Below are 12795 nucleotides of genomic sequence, written 5' to 3'. Positions count from 1 at the left end.
ACGTGTGGTACTCTTTACTGTATCATAATGCACTACTCTTCTACTATTTAAACAGACTGCTCTCAATTCGACCTTTCCTTCATACCTTGCCTAAAAAATCCAACTGTTAATCGTTTCTTCTCTCCATTCTCTGGATTCGCCTTTATTGCATCAATCAAGAAACGTGTTAAATCGCATCTCTGACCGAAAACTTTTTAAAACCCCAGTTTGCGATGAGTGTTCGCTTTCCATCAACCATTCTTTTTTTCCAACTTCAGTGCCAACTCACCCCTCTCACCCCTCACTCCCAAAAGCAACCATCCCACTCTTCTCCCTCCAAGCCTCCCTCTCACCTCTCTCAAATACTCCCCCCTCACCTTTCTCCCTCCATTCATCCTCCTCACTCATCCTTCCCAAAGTTTCCCCCCCTCTCATCCACAAAGCTGCCTCCTTCCACTGCGCTCTCACATCCTTCTCTTCACTCCACCTCCTCAAATCCTCAACTGTCTTCTTGCCCCTCTCTTGTCCCCCATCTCCCCCAGTACCACAGAGCCCTTTCTCCTCCTCATCCGGCCCCCTCCACTAGCTATTCGGCAATCCCCCACACTTTTTCAACAACCCTCCTTACCTACCCCCTCGTCCCTTGTCCTATCCTCTCCCTCGCCCCCCCATCCCCTGCACCCAAAGCCTCCTCCCCTCCCTCTTCATTAAAAGTGTGGACTTCAAATATCCAGGGCCTTTGCTCAAACCTTTCAGATCTTTCCATGCAGGTTGCCACTGACAAACCAGACATGATCTGCCAAACAGAAACTTTCCTCCCCCAAGACGTGTCTCACTCCCAAGTATCTCTCCCTGGTTACTCCCTCCTCCGTATGACAGACTTGAGCCTCGTCCGGTGGAGTTGCTCTCTTCATCAATGACTCTATTCCTCACCCTCCATGCACTGCCCTCACTCCCCCACACCCCCAGGAATACCTCTGGCTACGGCTTCCCCTCCACTCCCACCACATGTTTATATGTGTACTGTATCATCCACCTAACAGTGATGACTCCATATACACTTCACTATCCGAAAAAATGGACCAACTTCTATCTTCTCATCCAAACTCTCTCTTCCTCATATGTGGCGACTTCAATTGTCATCACGCCAGTTGACCAGGTGTGGGGTGAATATAACAGATCTCAACGAATGGTACTCCATCTCTTCTGGATCTGATTTTGACAAACTTCCCTGATGATATCTGCTGCTCTTCATCCACTCCAATCGGTTCTTCTGACCACGTCCTTGTCAAAGTGGACATCTCTCTGGCTGTTATCAGAGAACCACCTCACCGCCGTCGAGTCTGGCATTTCACTCAAGCCGACTGGCAGGGTCCCCAAGCAGCCCTCAAACTTATAGACTGGTCTCCTATCACTACTTTCTCCAACATCAACTCATCCTGGGAATTCTTTCAAAGAAACTTGCTCTCCCTCATGCACAGATTTATCCCCTCTCATCTTCAGTTGTCCTACCCTTCCTCCTGCCCTTGGTTCACTGAAGCTTGTGGTGAGGCAGTTGTCCTGAAACAACTTGCCTTTGCCTCATGGAAAGCAAACCCAACTGAGGGCAATCTCAGTTCTTTCCACAAAGCTCGGAACAAGTGTGTATCTACCCTCAGGAGAGCCAGAAAACAACATCTTTCTCATCTCAAGTCTGAACTTTCAAACCTCTCTCCCTCCTCAAAATCCTGTGGCGTCTAATAAAATCTGTTTCTGGTGTATGTTCCCCCTCCATCCCTCCCTTACCTCAAAAGGCCGCACTGCTGATACCACACGTGAAAAAGCTGAATGCCTAAACTAAGTGTTTGCAGCTAAATATTGTGTCCAAAACCCATCACTCTCTCTACCCACATCACCCAGTCGCACCCAACTGTCCTTGGACTCTGTGTCCTTTTCTCCTCACAAGGTGGAGAGCTTGCTGTCAAACCTCGACTCAGATTCTGCAACCGGTCCAGACGGCATCAGCTCACGTGTCCTCAAAGCCTGCTCTTCTGCTCTTTCTCACCCTCTCTCTGTTCTATTCACCCTCTCATTTGCTCAAGGTCATCTGCCATCTGCTTGGAAATCAGCAAACATCACTGCCCTGCACAAAAAAGGTGCAAAAACAGATCCTGCAACTACAGACCAATCAGCCTTCTCCCAATCAGCAAGGTTATGGAATCCATCATCGCTTCAGACATCAAATCCTTCCTCTTCTCCAATGGCTTGATTTCTGATCATCAATTTGGTTTCAGACCAGGTCACTCTACCATGCTTGCTGCCTTTGCTCTCCCAACAATGGATGGAAGTCCTCAATGCCAGACAGGAAATCCGAGCCGTATCCCTGGACCTATCACGTGCTTTTGACACAGTCTGGCACCCTGCACTACTCACCAAACTCTCTTCCTATGGTATCCAAGGCCATCTCCACTCATGGCTCGCAGACTTCCCCTCCTGTCGCAGTCACCGTCTGGCCCTAAATGGAGTTCTTTCATTCCCTCTTCCTGTCCAGGCTGGAGTTCCTCCCCCCTCACCTTCCCCCCCCCCAAATGAGGTTTACCTCCTCCATTAAACTCACTTATCCAACCAACCTCACTCATCAAACTCACTCAACCAACCTCACTCATCATACTCACTCATCCAACCAACCTCACCCATCCATCCAACTCACTCATCCACCCAACCTCCTCCTTCAACGGACGCAGCGACGCGCTGTTCTGGCACATGCTCCCATACCTGACCTGACCTGGAGTTCCTCAAGGTAGTGTTCTGGGCCCTGTTCTTTTTCTGGTTTTCATCAATGATCTTTCCGCCTCTCTGGAAAATCCTCTATATCTGTTTCAGGGGTGCAAATTTACGGTCGCCAATGGCGCCTAACTTTTGTGCTGGGCGGGTACACAATACTGCCTTACCTGCCTGGCTAGCGAATCACCGGTGATTCCTGTTATTTTGTACAATTTGTACTAGCTTCTCTACTAGTTTTCTCAACTGGAACTACTGTTTTTGTCCGTAGAAATCACCGGTAATTCTGCGGCGGCCATTTTACCTGTTTTCCTCTCGTTCCAAATCACGCATGATTGCACGAGATTTGACGGTTTGGCGCAGTTTGGACACATTTTCTCATGCCCAGGTTGTATTGGTTAAATGAGTGAATTTTGGTGAATGAGTGAGTTTCATGGGTGAGATTAGGTGAATGAGTGAGTTTGATGAGGCTTTTGGGTTAATGAGTGAGTTAGATGAATGAGTGAGTTTGATGGGTGAGGTTGGGTTAATGAGTGCGTTTGGGTGAGGTTAGGTGGATGAGTGAGTTTATATGTGATGTTGGGTGGACGAGTAGCACCCCCACCATTGTCCATCACCCACAACCCCCCCACCCCATCGTCCATCACCCACAACCCCCCCCATCGTCCATCAGCCACAACCACCCCATCACCCACAAAAATTCCTCCCCCCCCCAGCACTACTCACAACCCCCTGCCCCCCATCACCCACACAAAAAGGTCCCCCTCCCCATCACTCACAACCTCCTCCTCCCTGCATTATCCCCCCACCCCCACCCCACTCATCAAACTCACTCATCCATCCATCCAACTCACTCATCCACCCAACCTCCTTCAAACTCACTCATTCTGCAAACCTCCTCCATTAAACTCACTCATCCAACCAACCTCACTCATCAAACTCACTCATTCAACCAACCTCACTCATCAAACTCACTCATTCAACCAACCTCACTCATCAAACTCACTCATTTGAGTATATTAAAAGTGTTTGATATCAAATTTGTGACTTTTGTCTTTATTTTATCAGGCCAGTAGAAATTCTGCTGGGCCGGTAACTTTTTCTAGTCACCGGCCCTGCTGGCCAGTGGATAAAAATGTTAATTTGCACCCCTGTGTATGCTGATGACTCCACCCTCTGCCGTATCATCGGTCATCCCTCAGACCGGCAAGCAGCAGCTTCTTCGCTCACTGCAGATCTGGATAAAATCACAAACTGGTCCAACACGTGGAACATGTCTTTCAATCCGGACAAATCTCACACTCTCACTATGTCTCTTCGAAAGGACCGTTTAGAAACCCCCCCCCCCACCCCCTCATCCAATTTCTCAACAATCCTCTGGAAGAAGTCCTTTCTTTCAAGCTTCTGGGTCTCACTATCTGCCATGACCTTTCCTGGGAAAGCCACATTTCAAACCTCACCTCCAAAGCCAGTCGCCGACTGGGAATCCTCCGTCGTGCAAAGTCCTTCCTCGGCCCACCTGAGCTCCTGACCACTTACAAAGCTTTTGTCCACAGCCTGATGGAGCACTGCTCTCCACTCTGGGCTGGTGCTCCTGCCTCCCACCTTTCTCGGCTTCACGCTGTAGAAACCAAGGCATTTCGGATCATTGGCATCTCCCGCAATGAGGCTGAGTCTTTGGGCCTCTCACTCATTCACCGCAGGTTGGTCGGTGGTCTTTCTGTCTTCTACCATCTCCTCTCCAGCCTTGCCCCCCCCCCCAGCTCTCTCTGCGATTTATCCCCACCACATTTCCGCAGGGAGCTCAAGGTCTGCCAACAACCCCCTTCTGGTAAAACTACCAAAATCACGAATCGCTGCTCACCTTCACCCTTTCATTCCTCTTTTTTCCCGCCTTTGGAATAAACTCCCTCACTCTATTCATTCCCATTCTTCCCTCCAGGCCTTCAAAACAGTTGTTCACCACCACCTCTTATCATCCCCCATCCAAATCCTCGATCTTTTCTACCCCCGATAATCCACCCAAGCCCACCTCCCTCAAATTCCCTGCTTTCCTTCCTGAAAGTCCCTGTAATGTCCATCTTCTATTCCCCATGTTCCCCGTCCCATCCCTCTCCCCCCCACACCTCTCTCTCTGTCTCTCTCTGTCTCTCTCTCTCTCTCTCTCTGTTTGTCTGTCTCTCTGTCTCTCTCCTCTCTCACACACAATGTTCCTCATCTCCTTAGAAATAAACAAGAGCAACAGGGGATGTAAATGTACCTGCTGAAAATTTATATCCTGCAGAGCTTCAGAAGATGTGGTTCATGTTGAATCTGTTATACTCACGCGAGGAAAACAAACATACCATGGCATGGGTACAGTGGGACCTGTTTCCTCATATGTTGAATAGGTTGTCCAGAGGACTACATTGGAAAGGGGTGAGAATTGTTTGCCCGTCAGCTGCGCAGCCGGAGGCTGTAATCGCTTCTGTAATCGCTACTGTGTGTGTCAGTATGTCTGTCCAGGTCATAATTTTTACCTCTGCCACTGAAGGTGGATGGAGGTGGTTATAGTGTAGTAGATCGTAGAAAAATCGTGCAAATTATGATACAAGCATGAAATTTCTGTTCTGCAGGGCTTTCTGATCAAATCTGCCTGATTGGCCATTTGAAAATCCAAATTTTGAAAAATTTGAAGAAAAAAAAAACTTCAAAAAAATTTGAAGTCACAGCTGGCTGAAATTCTTGAAGCGCAAGTGAACATCCCAGACAGAGAACCAAGGGGGAGATGCAGTCATCATTGATGGCTCAGCACTTATCAATGCCTGACCTCCACACACTTCAAAGATATTTGATGACTATGCTAAAGAAGACATCATCCCAAAGGTGGAATCCTCTGGTGCCAGGCACGAGGGGGTGGACGTAGTGTTTGATGTGTACAAGAAGTCAAGTCTGAAGTCCGAGGCAAGGTCGAAAAGGGGGCAATGAATCAGAAGAAGAGTGACAAGAACCAGTAAGACCCCAAGTAACTGGAGAAGCTTTCTTCGAGATGACAGCAACAAGACTGAGTTGTTTCACTTCCTTGCGGAAAAGATGTGTGAAGCACAGACGACAAGCACAGTCATTGTCACAAAAGGAGTAGATGCCATTATCAACACAAGGAAGTCACTGGATGCTGTGTCTCCATGTTGTCATGAAGAAGCTGACACTCGAATATTTGTACACGCCAGGGATGCAACGACGGATGGTAGCAATTCCATTATCATTAAGGCTAATGACACGGACGTACTCGTCATAGCAATAGCTGTACTGCCATCCTTACAGGAACTAGGTCTTGAGAACATGTAGATTGCCTTTGGCCAAGGAGCCAAGGCACGATGGATTCCAGTCCATGAGGTAGTTTCTGCAATCGGGCCTGAGAAAGCTAGAGGGATCCCATACTTCCATGCGTTCACTGGATGTGACGTCGTGTCTGCCTTCCGCGGGAAAGGGAATAAAACTGCATGGCAGACTTGGGTGAAGGTGAAGGTGATCAATTCAACTTAGGTGAAGATCTGAAACTGGAACCGAATACTAGAATTTTTAAGTTTTTTTAAGTGATTCTTCACCATTGGGAGATGGGGCCAAAAACTGTATGTAGCATGATATTTCAAAAATTTGTGGACAGGTTATGAAAAAAGTAGGTGGATGAGTTGGGTAAGTGACAAGAACAAGGCGTTTCGATTTTGGTTCAGGTCCGATGCAGATCTGGATACAAAATGTCAACTGTTCAGCCTGACAGGTACGCACTCGATTGAGTGCTGTTCCAGTGTTTTGAGCTTTTGTCATCAAATTTTCAACAAACCTTTATTATGAGAAACAATACATAGCATGGTATCCAAAAAGGTTATGGACTGATTCAAACTAAACTTGGTGGACAGGTTGGGTGTATGACAAGGAAGAATCGATTCAATCTTGGTGAAGATCCGGATCCGGATCCGAGTAAATTCAAATGATTGTTCACCATGGAGAGATATGGCTAGAAACAATATACATACAGCATAATATTTCAAAAAGTTGTGGACGAGATATGACAAAAGTTGGTAGATGAGTTAGTTAGGTGACAAGAACAAGCCGATTCGATTCTGGTTGAGGTCTGAATCCAAATCCAACCTATCAGTCGAATACAAAACGTAAACTGTTCTGGCAGGTCGAGGTATGTGCTCTACCGAGTGCCATTCTAGTTTTTTACCCTCACCGAAGGAGAGGGTATTCCATTTGGGTCCATTTGTTTGTTTGTCCGCACAGAACTTTGATGTTTTTCTCCATATCCACTTGGCGGATTGAAACGAAATTCTCACCATTGTGTGACGACTCGTGTAGAATGTTTTAATGGTAATTATGACGTCGTAGGACACGTGGTGTGGCAGCCATATTAGGAAAATGAAAAACTTTGGACCCCTGTATCTCTGGAACCGCACCATGAAAAAAATTGAAACTTGGCACGTAGCAAGTACTCCTCATGGGGAATGAGTGTGATTTTTTTTCTCATGATGTCTGTCACAGGTGCCCTACTTATGATGTCTTAATTGCATATGTAGAACGCTACGCTACGTAATTGCATATGTAGATCGGTATGAATTTTTTGAGGGTGATCTAGGGATAAAATTTTCCACAAACATTTTTTATGATGTCATAGGTCACGTGATTCAGCAGCCATATTGTTGTTTTCTTTGGCATGCGTGTACAAAGTTGTTCGGGAATAATTGATAAGTGACATGGTTTGGCAGCCATATTGGATTTAAGAAAAATATTAAATAATATTTTCTCTGGAACGCTTAATTAATCGACGTGAAACTTCAAAATTGTGATCTAGGAATGATGGGGAATACATGTTTTAAATTTCAACTTGATCGGACGCATGATCTGGCAGCCAGAATAATTTAATTTTATTGATGTGTTTGTTTTTTGGGGTTTTTTTTCATGAGTCAGGGTCAAATGTCCAATCAAAGCAGGACGTCTTGGTACCCGGTCATCACTGAAAGCAGTTATAAAGTGGCAGTTCCAGTTATGTCTCTTATTAATTACGTAACACACCAGTACAGAAAGAACACACAAAAGAAGTCCTGGTGAGTGCCTGCAATCTCTGATTGCTCTTTTTCTTGTTTGCTGTTGGTTTCGTCAGGTTTAGATTCATTACAAAGCGGATGGTATGGGCTTTGCATTTTGAGATATTTTCTGATTGTTCCTGTGTTTTGGAGCCTGAATCTTTTCCACCATTTAATAAATTGTGAAAAGATGATGGACCACCAACATAGTTCGTTTGTTCAAGTTTCTGACGAGGATTAAAGTGCCATTGGTTGTGTTGCAGGAGCTCGTGTAGCAAATGAGGACATCTGTAACTGTTCAAACACCTGGGTGAGCAACTTTTTTTTTTAAATCATCCTGCCAGTCTTTCCATGAATTCTACAAGATACTCATCCAGGTTATCTTAATTTTAGGAAAGTGTTGTTTTTCCAGCTCACAAAATTGGCTATCTTGGGTGTGGATCAAAACAAGCGACCCTGTGATGAGAACATATCATAGAGCATGGTTACTCCTGACAATGAGCCTTTTCACTCATTCCTTGCATATTCCAACCTCTGCATTGCTCCAGAAACAGCCCTGCTCAGCAACATCGGCTTAAACCCCTTTCAGGGAGCAATTAGATGCGCAATCGTGCTCCGTTACCCAAGGCATTTTCTGGGGGCGAAAATCAAAGCCGTCAACACCCAGAGCCAATCTTTGCAGTTGTTCGTTCACAAAGAGCACGGGGTTGGCGGAGGTCAATCCTGAAGTTGACAATGTGATGAAATAATTATCCGGCAACGGCTGTTCCAGGGATTCGAGAAGTTTGGTTAGTTATGGAGAGCGGCGTTTTAAACGGCGAGGCGTGGCGCACGCACACACACACCGACACACACACACACACACACACACACACACACACACACACACACACACACACACACACACACACACACACACACACACACACACTTACCTGTAAATGGATGATTGCTTGATAACTTTACATTTCATCTTTGCACACGTCGGTTGTTCTCTATAATTCAGGAGCATTAGGTGAAAGGTAAATGGCACACCTTTAACTCCCTGAAACAACACAAGCGCCTGCACGTACACATATATTGCAATTGCAAACTCGTGTATGTGTGTATATATATATATATATATATATATATATATATATATATATATATATATATATATATATATATATATATATATATATATATATATATATATGTATTGGTTTTTTTTGTTTTTCTTCAGCTTATAATTTTTATTTTTTTATTTTTAGCTTTTCATCACGAAACCTTGCATTCTCAGCTTCTTGTATTTTGGTTGGAAACCAGACTACTCGGTGATGGAATGGTTAGATCATCCGCTCTGAGTCTGGTCGAATCATACCATCGACTTTAAACATCCTCTGTGCTGCTTCTTTGCTTGATTTTTTTTTTCAGCATTTAAAAGGATAGAGCACGGATAAACAGCGCTCCGAAGGCAATGACAAACCACCCAGTGTCACCCTGTCCAGACAGTCTTGTGGCAGCACCAACGCTCTGCGAGCAGCATGGTTCATCGAATCATTTTATCGCACGTGAATAAGATTGCAGGAGGGGAGTTCAAAAAGTTGTAAAAACGTTTTTATGGTTTCTTTATTCTTTTAATATATTTCCTTATTTTTCTTTGATATCTACAATTATTCATTTTGTGGGATTGGCCAGGGGGAATGGTTCTGGTCCAACCCTTTCACGAACCAGTTGCCCAGAGCTGGCTGGCGTTTAACTGAAGATGGCAGGAATTTGTCATTTGTTCAGGATTCCAGCGATAGCTCGCCAACTCTTCACTAAGGACACCGTGGGATCTTTATCGTCCACCCACGAATGCCGAACAGATAGGACACCCAGTTTATGTATAATCTGTCCATCTGTGGGATGGTAGACGTTGATGAATCGCCCCGCCTGTGAAGCACCAGGATACCATTTTATAGCTGGGTCAGGATTCGAACCCAGGCTCGTCGACTAATAGGAGAGTGCACATACCTCTTGGCCACCCTGCCAGCCCTCATGGAGTTGGTGGGGATTATTTTTCCAATTTATTAAATGTACTTTTCTGGATTGGAAAATAAAAATGTTGGCAGTGAGTGGTGGACAATTCAGAGCATCTCGGTGCAAGACCATTTTAAATTGTCCATGTTCACAATGGAGATTGAGGATTTTAATTTGGAAAAAAAAAATAAACGTTCAATAATAATCCATCGATCGATTCATTGATTGGGCTGTGGATGTATTGAAACACCGGGGCACAAAACGAATGGGATTTTCGGATCCACCGTTGGATACTCTCGCTAACCAGGCAGGCAGACTCTACTCTTTCGGGAGTGGAACGAGCAAGTGTGGACGGACTAAGAGTGTGGGAGTGCAGCAGCCCTCGTGAATGCGTAGACTGGAGGTGTGCGCTTTCACTCGCAGCTCGAGGCAACCCAGAGCACATGGAGTTTGAGCGGAAGGCACGGAATGGGTCCACGGGATTGCGAGCTTCCCAGGACCTGCTCCAGCCAGGGGGGTTCGACTGCACGGCCACCGAAAAGGATCCGTTTTGTTCCGCCGACCGACGCCTTTGTTGAGCGTTTTACATATGCAATGAGTCGGCGGCTCGGCGCTTTGACGTCCTGATGATACGACACGCACACAGACTCTTAATCGTTCGAGCTATCAATTCAAGGACCCATCCGCAGATCGCGGCGCCCTGCCCTGGTGCTGTATGCCGATCTACCCAGATCCAGATAGAAGGTTTCCCTGCACGAGAGGAGCCTGCACCGGTCAGGTTTTGGGGGGGGGGGGACAGTGTGATTGATAATTTGTCTCGGGAGAACATGTTGTTTGTTTTGGGAACGATACATGGCCGGGTCAATCGTACGATGTCCTGGTGGGTTTGTTTTTCCCTCTTTCAATATATCTTATTCTTTAACATCCCCCATTTTTCCCACGTTTTTTTTCGACTCGGAGCTGTTCCCAAAACGTGTGCCATGTCCTGTGGGATTGAGCTATACCCAAGATGAGTGTGCCATGTCTTGTGGAATTGAGCTATACCCAAGATGAGTGTGCCATGTCCTGGGGGATTAAGCTATACCCAAGATGAGTGTGCCATGTCCTGGGGGATTAAGCTATACCCAAGATGAGTGTGCCATGTCTTGTGGGGATTGAGCTGCACCCAAGATGAGCCTGCCATGTCCTGTGGGATTGAGCTGCACCCAAGATGAGTGTGCCATGTCCTGTGGGATTGACCGATACCCAAGATGAGTGTGCCATGTCCTGTGGGATTGAGCGATACCCAAGATGAGTGTGCCATGTCCTGTGAGATTGAGCTATACCCAAGATGAGTGTGCCATGTCTTGTGGGGATTGAGCTACACCCAAGATGAGCCTGCCATGTCCTGTGGGATTGAGCGATACCCAAGATGAGTGTGCCATGTCCTGTGGGATTGAGCTGCACCCAAGATGAGTGTGCCATGTCGTGTGGGATTGAGCGATACCCAAGATGAGTGTGCCATGTCCTGTGGGATTGAGCTGCACCCAAGATGAGCGGACCATTCCCATGAGGATAGCGAGCAATTTGAGGAGGGATCGTGCCCATTCCCATGAGGATAGTGCCATGCCCGAGTGAGGGACATGGGGGGGGGGGGCAAAGCCAGCAAAAACAATGGAACATTTTTACATCCAGGGAATATAACACTCGCCCGTCCGAACATGGCACCCGAAGCCTGCGGGTCCACACTCTTTGTGTGCCGGTTCGTGTGCGTTTAGCTGGACCGACGCCCTTATAACATTAATTTAAATTGTTTATACCAACACCATGGCAACTGTGGCACTCTTGTGACTTACTTAATGCTATCCACACCCGACCCGGTCGCTGGGACTCTCAAACATCGAGCTGCTTGTGCTGGCTGGAGATTGAAAGCCCCGGTGAGTGCGCTTCATTATGACGGACATCGGATACATTGGGGGTTGTGTGTTGAGGGGGGGGGGGAGAAAACCACAGTGTTTTGGACTCGTGGGTGACAGCGAATCGGGCGGGCTTGAGGCGTGCTGGACCAAGTAGCTGAGGACCGAGAAGACGCGATCGTTGAGGCTTTGTAGCGCGAGGTATCACAGGGAGGGAATGTGGTGGGGGCGTGGTTATTTCGTGGGGCGTGGTTATTTGAGGAGGCGTGGTTTTTTTCTGGAGCGAGGGGGCGGGGTGTACTGCGGGAAGCACATTTGTAAAGAGCGAGAGGAGACTCAAGCAGACTACTTTGGAGGCATTGGTACCGGCCGGTAGTCGGAGGCACAGCACAAAACAGCACAGCACGGAACGGAACGCGGAGCGGGAAGTGCACAAAGACAAAGCGATCTGAGCACGCACAGTGAGTGGTTCAGTGCTCGGAGAGAGAGAGAGAGAGGATCGTGAGCCGTGCTCTCTCGCTTGGTCCAGGATTCCGGGAGCTCGAAGAAGACTGCGGGGAGTTAAACCACCAAGGAGCCGTCGGAATCTCGTTTTGTGCCGACAAGAGGTCACACACAGCGACATCCTGGAGAACACCCCGTGATTAAGCGACCTTTTTGTGGGACGTCCGAGTGGACCTGCGACTCCGGACCGTCGCCCCCCAGGGGTCTCGCCCCGAGAGCTCGGGTCCCTCGATCTCCTCCGTACGCCGAGTTGAGGAGGTAAGAGCTCCCCTGGAGCCGCAGTCACAGCATTTTTCATTCGACCGTCCAACGGTCTTTTACCTGGGAACTGGGCACCTGCTGAACCGTCGTGATGGCGCCGAGCTGTTTGCTCCATCCGTCTTTCTCCAGAGCTGTGTTGTCGTTGAGTGTCGATCTGATCCGGCGGTAAAAGAGGATATTTTGCAACACATTTTTACTGTGCTCGGCCATGAGCGCCTCATCCCCCGCGACCGCGACGCGCATCTCGCTGACTGGAGTTATAGGTTTTCCTCAGGATGTATTATAAAAAGGCGGTCTTTCTGTATTAAAACTCCCTGAAAACCCGT

The 12795-nt window shown here is 47.2% G+C and overlaps 1 protein-coding gene across 4 annotated transcripts in view; it reads left to right on the top strand.

Moving 5' to 3' along the window:
• The window catches only part of LOC147034059 (fibroblast growth factor receptor 2-like), a 297765-nt gene that overhangs the window by 182822 nt on the left and 102148 nt on the right, over positions 1–12795 (top strand). Inside the window, exon 5 of one of the 4 annotated variants that reach the window (XM_085875924.1) lies at positions 8069–8115. The gene's annotated coding sequence lies outside the window, so the exon portion shown is untranslated. Of the gene's footprint in view, positions 1–8068; positions 8116–12016; positions 12467–12795 lie in introns of those variants that run through there. The other 3 variants (XM_085875946.1, XM_085875917.1, XM_085875931.1) reach the window with 3 other exon arrangements.

Source organism: Eptatretus burgeri, chromosome 1 (genome assembly GCF_056783735.1).
Source record: "Eptatretus burgeri isolate ZD-2024b chromosome 1, Ebu_testis_v1, whole genome shotgun sequence".
Taxonomy (NCBI): domain Eukaryota; kingdom Metazoa; phylum Chordata; class Myxini; order Myxiniformes; family Myxinidae; genus Eptatretus; species Eptatretus burgeri.
This window is presented reverse-complemented; position numbering and strand designations above follow the sequence as displayed.